Source organism: Cavia porcellus, unplaced genomic scaffold (genome assembly GCF_034190915.1).
Source record: "Cavia porcellus strain 051 isolate PalLab524CR breed Dunkin Hartley unplaced genomic scaffold, mCavPor4.1 scaffold_8, whole genome shotgun sequence".
Taxonomy (NCBI): Eukaryota; Metazoa; Chordata; class Mammalia; order Rodentia; family Caviidae; genus Cavia; species Cavia porcellus.
Window position 1 is genome coordinate 49,736,588 of NW_026947491.1, and position 8,527 is coordinate 49,745,114.

Sequence of the window (8,527 nt, forward strand, 5' to 3'; positions counted from 1 at the left end):
TGAGGTGCACCCTCAGCTTCCGGGTGTGAGTGGCTATGTCCACTTTAGAAACAGGTTCCCTAAGAAGAACTGATTTAGGTTACCAAAATATATTTTAAAAAATGTCCTGTGCAAATTCTATGAATATTCTCAGAACAAAATGAAACGAAACAAAGCAAAAAACCCGCAAACCTTCTATAATCTTTTAAAAGAGGTGGTGACACATGCCTGTAATCCTAGCCCTCAAGACTCCGAGGCAGAAAGATCACAAATTCGAGCCCAGCCTTGTCAACTCATCGAGACTGTGTAAATAACAAGGGCAGGTTTGGTGTTGCATGTCTGTAAAACCAGCACTCTGGAGACTGAGGCAGGAGAATTGATGAGAGTTCAAGCCCAGCCTGAACTACACTGTGGGACTCTGTCTCAAAAACCAAACCAAAACAGAATAAAACAAAACGAAAGTTGGGGATGTAGCCAGTAGGAAGGCCCTGTTTTCAATCGCTGGTTAGAGAAGTCTCTAGTAAACTCCTATTAGCCTAATTTGGGAAAATGCTCACAGTCTTCCCAATTTTCTGGGTTAAATGATTAAAAAATGGGCTGTAGAAAAGACAGTTATTTGAAAATTTCCCGAGATCCTCCATAAAATTTATTTGGTTCTCCCAACCTCTATGCATCATTCTGTTGTGGGTACAGCGAATTCTATTGCTGGCACGATTTTCATTCCAGTAGAGTAATAGCTTTGCTTTGCAGAGTTGCCCACTTATCTCTCTTTCTCCCTCTCCCTCTCTCTCTCCCTTTCCCTTCTCCCTTCCTCTCTCTCTCCTTCCCTCTCTTTTACTTTGGGTACCCGAGATCGAACTCATGATCTTGGCTTGTCAGGCAGGTGCTTTTGCCCGTGAGCTAAATCCCTGGCCCCTTTTCTTCTTTTTCTTTCTTTCTTTTTTGTGGCAGTACACAGGGCTGAATCTAGGGTCTTAGCACGGACTAACTCCCCACGCCTTTGTTTTTTATTTTGAGGCAGAAAATTACCAAATAGCTAGATTGCCCGGACTGGGCTCAAATTGGGGATCCTCCTGCCTCAGCCTTCCAGAATACTGGGATTACAGGCATCCTTCTCCCCAGTGGAGGTTTCTTAGTTTCCTTGTTGCTGCCTTTAGTAATTGACTTCTTTAGTTCTTCCAGTTTCAGTTGCTAAGAAGGGCAGGACTTTAAGGAGCTAAGACATAAGGAGAGAAAGCAAAGGCAATTACAGATAGTATGCCAATTGCTAAAGCAAGAATTTTGCAAAGGAGTATTTATTTGAGAAACAACAGCTCTGTCTTTTCTATCAAACAAGAACGCCTCCATTTTGAACTGTTGTCCATCCTAAGCAGCCCCTCCTGAACATACCAAATTATAAGAAATGCCTGCTCAGTTTAGACTTGGGGAGCATAGTTTACAGGTAAAGATAATTTATCAACAACCAAGGACTTTCAGTGCCCCATACCCCCACTCTTCTCTTCCTTTAACTATTTAAACTAGCTAATCAGGATAGACTGTAAACCTTCAATCCGACCAATGGGGATAAAGTCAGCTGCTTCACCTGCATTAGGGATAAAAGGTGCAACATTCCTTTGTTTTGTATACCTGCTACCTCATTGCTGGGGCTTGCTTGTGTCATTTTGCAAAAGTAAAATCCTTGTCAAGATTTCTTGGTGTCTGAATACTTTATTATGCACACCAAAAAAATTGAGTCTAGAGGCTTATTTCCAATATTTACAAGGCTGACACACAGGAGGAGATGGGAGCCCTATTGCAAATCCATTTTGCTGAGGGAGATACTGTTTAAAGGTATTGATGGAATTAAGAAACCATTTTCTGGCCAGATGTGATAGTGCATGCCTGTAATCCCAGCACTTGGGAGGCTAAGGCAGGAGGATGGTTACTTTGGTGTAGTTTGGGTTAACATAGTGAGACTCCGCTTAAAAGAAATAAAAAAACTAAATATAAAAACAAAAATTCCACCAAAAAGCCAGGCGTGGTGGCATACACTGATAATCCCAGCCCTTGGGTCCCCGAGGCAGAGGGATTACCATGAGTTTGATGCCAGCCTGAGATACATAGTGAGATTCTGCTTCAAACAAAAACAACAGCAGCAACAACAACAACAGCAAACAAACCAAAAACAAAACAAAATAAAAACCAGAAAGTCAATTCAGTGGCATATGTTTGTAATCTCAGCACTTTGGGAGATTGAGATAAGAGGATCAGGAGTTGGAGTCCAGCCTGGGCAACCTGACAATTTAATGAGACTCTATCTCAAAATAGAACTTAAGAAAGAGCTGGGGATATAGCTCAATATGAAGGCTTTGAGTTTAATCTTCAGAACCATAAAACAAAACAAAAGAAAGAAAAAGAAAAAAAAGAAAGAAAGACAGAGAGATAAATTGAGGCCTGTGGAAAGGTGATTGGAAGGAGAGAAAGTAATTGTAGTTTATCCCTGTGTAATCAAACTTAATGGTTTATAGGTTGCAATTGAGAAAGTGGTGCCCTTAGCATGCTCTGAGAGTAGTTTTTAGTGTGCAGGCCAGGGTAAGGAGTTGGTGATTTTAGCTACTTTGAGATAGACAAAAGTGGTCTCCAGGTTCCTGAAAAATAAGTAAGTCAGTCATTACCCCATGAACAACGTGTCTCAGGTATTATGTGACTTCCAAAATTGGTGATAAAGGCAAGTTACTAAACACACAAAAAAGAGAGAGTTTATGGAGGTTTTACTTTGGTTTCCTTTCTACACTATGGTTGCTGAATGTTTGTTCCTCTCTAGAATTTCTGCATTGAAACCTAATCACCATGTGATAGTATGGGGGAGTCAAGACTTCAACCAGTCATGAAGTCTCTGTTCTCATGAACAGGGAAAGAGCCCACATGAGGCCCCAGAGAGCTGCCTTCTTCCATCATGTGAGAACACAGCTAGGAATGATCATCTAGGAACTAGAAAGCAATCCCTCCAGACACCGAACCTGCCAGAACAGTTTTCTTGTACTCCCAGGCTCCAGAACTCAGAGAAATAGTTTTTTGGTTGTTTTTAGACCATTTTACTCAGGGTCTTTACTTACACCAGCTGGAATGGACAAAGTTTGCCTTACCATTAATTGTCTTATCAGGAAAAAGGGAATAATAATAGCTAAATTTATTTAGTTTATCCTGGCATCAGTTACTATTTTAATTTTTTTGCTGTTTTAATTTTATTCTTCATAAGAACTCTATATGTTAGGTACAAAGATCACTTTCTATTTTACAGATAGGGAAATAGTCAAGAATTGAGCAATTTGTTCAAGATCTCTCAGCTAGTCTGTGGGAGAGAGTTTAATTGAAGAATCCAACAACCTACAGAGTCTGTGTGCTAAATCCCTGAAGTAATATTCTATATAAACTATAAGCTTGCTTTTTTTTTCCTTTGTGGTACTAGGTATGGAACCCACAACCTTGCAACTGCTAGGTAAATATTCTATTCCTCACTTGTGTTCCAGCATAGAGGTTTTTATTTGAAAAGCCACTGGGAGGCAATATTGCCATTCTTTTCTTTCCTTTGTGATTTCATTCATATAAGAATAAAACTCTCTTCTTTTAAGCCTTACACTATCTGGCTACACCATTCTGCAGCTTTTTGGGAGTGTATCTTACAGAACCAAGTTTTTCTCCTCAAGTTTCTTGAAGACATATTTGATGGACTTTTCTTTCAGTTCAGTTTTATTATTGTTATTTTGGATGTTTTTAGCACCGAGCGGCATGATCTATTCTGGATAGGCACAGTTTATTCTGTTCTTTAATTCATTGATTTATTCTACAAATAGTTAATGAACATATGTGAGAGAACAGATAATATTTCTGGGTGTATCTGTGAAGAAGTTTCTAGAAAACACTAGTATATGAGTTGGTAGACTGAGTGGGGAGGATTTACTCTCTGAGTGGGTGACATCCAACCAGCAGGGCCCCAGATAGACACAAAGTGCAGAGAGAAATTATTTCTGTAGCTGGCACACATTTCTTCTCTCATCTGTGGACATCAGAACAACAGGTCCAGGGGCTTAAGGTCTTAGTGACTTAGCAAGATCCTGTCTCAAAATAAAAAATAAAAAAAGAATTATGTGGATTTGGCTCAGTGCAAGATGCCTTGCTTCAGTCTCCAGTCCAGAAAGAAAAGTGAGACACAGAGAAGGCAGCAACAGATGAAGAGAATGAAGAGTAATAGAAGCAGAAGAGTTGAGACAGTGAATTCACAGAAGCCAAGGGAGGGAACAAGAGAGTTGTGAAAGAGTAACTGTTGTCAGTGAAGATGAAGACTGAAAAGAGCACATCAGATTTGGTGAACTGGAAGTCATGAATTGTGGTGGATTGAAAACTAATGGCCGGACTTCCGAGAGAACATGGTGGACAGATAGCAGCAGCTATGGAGGCTCTCTGAGAGAATCAGCTTGGAATTCAGGAATGGTGTGGAGTAAGGAGTCGTGAGCAGGTGGAGATATGCCCTGCTGACCCAAGAACGAATTGGGCTGAGAGAAACCAACTTGGAGTGCAATCCTGGTGCTATAACAGGAACAGAAAAGCCTCAGTGTGGAAGCTGGAGCCCATGGCATTGGAAGCCATGATTTGGGTTTCCCGCCACGTGGTGGCTGCGTCTACATCGGCTCGGCAGGGAGAGAGACGTGGAAGCTCTGAGAACGGGAATCGGCGAACGGAGTTGAAAACAGGACGGGTGGGGAGCTGTGCATTGACTTGCGGTGAGGTGAGTAAGAGAAACTGACACTCTTCCCACGGTTTGGGAGACTCCAGCGGAGGACATTCTGGGACTGGGTAGACTTGTGGGAGCAGGGCGCTGCAGCGACTTCAGCCACGTATCCCCCTCTCAAGCGGGATTCGTGAGAAGTGCCTGGCCTACATGACGCTGCTAGCAGAGACCCAGTGGGCTAGCACAACCCAGATCCCAGAGCCTGAGGGTGACCTGGAGGGGTGGGCCCCGAATAGGCTGCCTGATCTGCAACTTCCTGGTGTGCTGTGGTGGGTGGGAACACCTAGCCGGTGCAATTCAATCAGACTGTGGCTGACAGGAAAGGAAGCTGGGCCTCCTATATATGCTTGCATATATAAGGAACAAAGAATATGGGAAGAGGGAGCAACAAGAAAGGCCCTTCGGCCCCCAATCCTGAGAAACAGGCAATAGTGGACACCGCACCAATAGACATAAAGCGCCATCTAGAGAGCCTCATAGACAAGTTCAGGAATGAAGTTATTAATGACCTGAAGCTAGAAATAAGCAGAATAGTTAGAGAAATGCTAAGCACCACCCAAGAAAAAACAGATGGTGGAATGGAAGATCAGAAAAAGAGGGGACAATTGTTTGATGGAGAAAATAGAGAAAGCATAGAATACGTGAAGCAGGTTCAAAGAGACTACCAGGAAACTAAAAACTCTATCAAAAACTGGCATAACAGCTTGAAGGAAACTAAGGACAGACTATCTGAACTGGAGGGCAGATTTGTAATGTGGGAGAATGAAATGAAAAACTTCTTAAAAGTAACAAAGAAACAAACAGCAATAATACAAAGACTAGAAGATGATAAGAGGATCCATAACTTAAGAATTAAGAACATAAAAGAAGAAGTAGGGACATAAACAAATGAACTACAAAAGCTACTCACAGAAATAATCCAGGAGAATTTTCCTAATTTAGCAAAAGGTAAAGATATTCAGTTGTATGAAGCATACAGGACCCCAGCCACCTACAACCCAAACAGAGCAACACCCAGGCATATAATAATTAAAATTCCAGAAATTCAATACAAGAACAGAATATTAAAAGCTGTCAGAGACAAGAAACAGACCACTTACAAGGGAACACCCATCAGAATTACAGCAGATTTCTCTGCACAAACCATCAAATCACGAAGAGCTTGGGGGGAAATAATTCAAGCTTTGAAAGATAACAATCTCCAGCCAAGATTGATATATCCTGCACAACTATTCCTGGAAATTGATGGAAAAACAAGGTGCTTCCAGGATAAAGAGGAACTAGGGGAATATGCAACCACCAATTCAACTCTACAGAGAATACTACAGGATATTCTAAAAAAGAAAAATACAAAGAATCCAGAAATAGTGGCAGAGAGGCCACAATGAATGGAGCAGAAAATAAAATGAAGAAGACAAACTGACAACTAATGACAGAAAAAGAGCTCAACAGAAATGAGGCAGAGAAGATTGGAGGATAGGAACAGCTATTTTGGAGAAACTGACGTCTTAATAGGTAATACTGATTTAGTATCATCTTGTTTTGAAGTCTCATCAAGCTTTTGTTCTTCTGTCTCCATTAGTCTAAACAGGTTGTATCTTATTGGATTTTATTATGTATGATAGTATAAGCAAAAACTTTTATAGACAAGGAGATTATGCAGAAACCATTGTTCATTTTCTGTTGGTTGATTCTAAATACCCTGTAATGCTGTCATTCTCTTAAATGGTTTTACATTGTTTTGATATATTTGATGCTACAGTATACGAAGTTATACTCAAAGATTTCAAGGAAAGAGACAATATGGTAACTACTTTTATGTCAGGATTATCTGGTGGTGAAACACTATTCTGCTTAAATGGTTATGTTTTGATCTGCGCTGTTTTGCTGTTATGCCCTCTTTTATCTCAATCTCCACTTCATTATTTACTTTTTTATTTTTATCCTTTTAATTAAGGGAAAAATAAATAAGAAATAGTAGGATATATTATAGTAACCCACTTTGACTTTTCATTATCTTGATTTAAAGCCCTGTATTACTCTCACCATCTTGTTTTTGACTGATGTCCCCCTATTCTGTTTTGCTTGATAGTACCAGGTTCGAAAGTTTAAGCAACAGCTGTGAAGATAGTGAGATTCATTATAACGCCCATTCTCGTTGACTATTATCTACTTTTGAAGACCCATAATGTCTCCAATGTTTTGGTTTTGTCGGTTTTGTTCTTTACTGTTTTGTTCAATTTTATTATAACTGATGATATAGGCAATTCTATTAGAGATAGCAGGAGGCATTATGGTAACCATTGTTGATCACCTTGTATTATGCTTTTACATTATCTATTATGTCCACCCTTTTGATTTGATTGACTCTGTTCTGTTATGTCACATTTGGTTCTACTCTCTTCCAAAAAAGTAATAAGAACTGTGGGAGCAACAAAACCCAAAATGGGTAATCGTCATTGTACAAAAGAGAGGAAAAGAAAGTGCTCTAAACAATATAACTGCATGTATATATAAGTGTATAAGATAGATAATGATATCACTGAGTTTTGTTGGATCATTGAACAGAACTGTTTGCAGTCTCACTGTTGGAATGTCCACTTTACAAGCTTTAATTTTGTGACTTGAACAATTATTTCTAAGATGACAATATGTAATCCATTAACTAGTGATTTCCTACTGTTTATTTTTTCTGTAAATCTGTATAACTTGTACCCTTTCTCTGCTTTTTTTTCCCTCCTTAAATAAAATTAAAAAAAAAAAAGAAAACTAATGGCCGGGACTAGGGATTTAAACATCAACTGAACTGCATCAGCATGGTGCTGAGTGTAGATGGCCCTCCTGAGGAAAGTTGCCAGCGTAGAAAGGAGATAGAAAGAGTAACATTGTGGGTTCTTTTTTTTTTTTTTTTTTTTTAATATGGAACACTTCACAAATTTGCGTGTCATCCTTGCGCAGGGGCCATGCTAATCTTCTCTGTATTGTTCCAATTTTAGTATATGTGCTGCCGAAGCGAGCACCACTGTGGGTTCTTTTAAGCGTGGTTGTTTGGACTGTTGATTCTCTTGGGGGAGATTGTCATGCTGGCTTCCTTGATATGAGCTCAGCTGTTATCATCGGAAGAGCTTGGGATCTTGTTGCTGAGAATGGCTGCGGTTCACTTTGGGATAGCTTTGGTCCTTATGTTAAGCATTGCTTCCTGGCTCTGGAGGGGAAGATGGTGTGCTGTTCAGTCTCCTGGAAAAGTGTGTCATGCTGGCTTCCTGATATGGACTTGGCTGTTACCATCATCAGAGGAGTTTGGGATCTCATTGTTGCTGAGGATGGCTGTGATACTTTTTATGGGAGTCCTCATTTTGAGCATTGCTTCTTGCTTCCAGTGCAGAACCCTCAACCTACTAGCACAGATCTTTCACCCAACTGGTATAGACTTTCTAGCTTCTACTACTGACCTTTGGGCCTTCCCCGCACAGATATATAAATCAGACTTTCATGAGTTATTGTTGTGGGCTCTAGGCATCCAGTTGGACTCATAGGGAACATTGTCATGGGCTCTTGGTCTTCAGATGGATTCATGCAAGTCATTGCTGTATGATCCAGGCCCTCAGCTGAATTCTCTAGGTCTTTGAGTGTGTGGACAGATTTCCTGCCCTTTCTTTATGTTCAACTTCTTGAGTGACCATTATAAATAATACTATAAATTGTGTCCTGTATGTAATCATTTTCCTTGAAATCACCTAATTACAACACTGATGATCTTTAGAGTTATTTTAGTCTAGT

At 40.1% G+C, this 8,527-nt stretch overlaps 1 non-coding gene across 1 annotated transcript; it reads right to left on the bottom strand.

Moving 5' to 3' along the window:
• Nucleotides 1-7,660: 7,660 nt before the first annotated feature.
• Nucleotides 7,661-7,767, bottom strand: LOC111753353 (U6 spliceosomal RNA). The gene has a single exon (XR_002788161.2). It is a non-coding gene; the product is annotated as a U6 spliceosomal RNA (small nuclear RNA).
• Nucleotides 7,768-8,527: the final 760 nt, after the last annotated feature.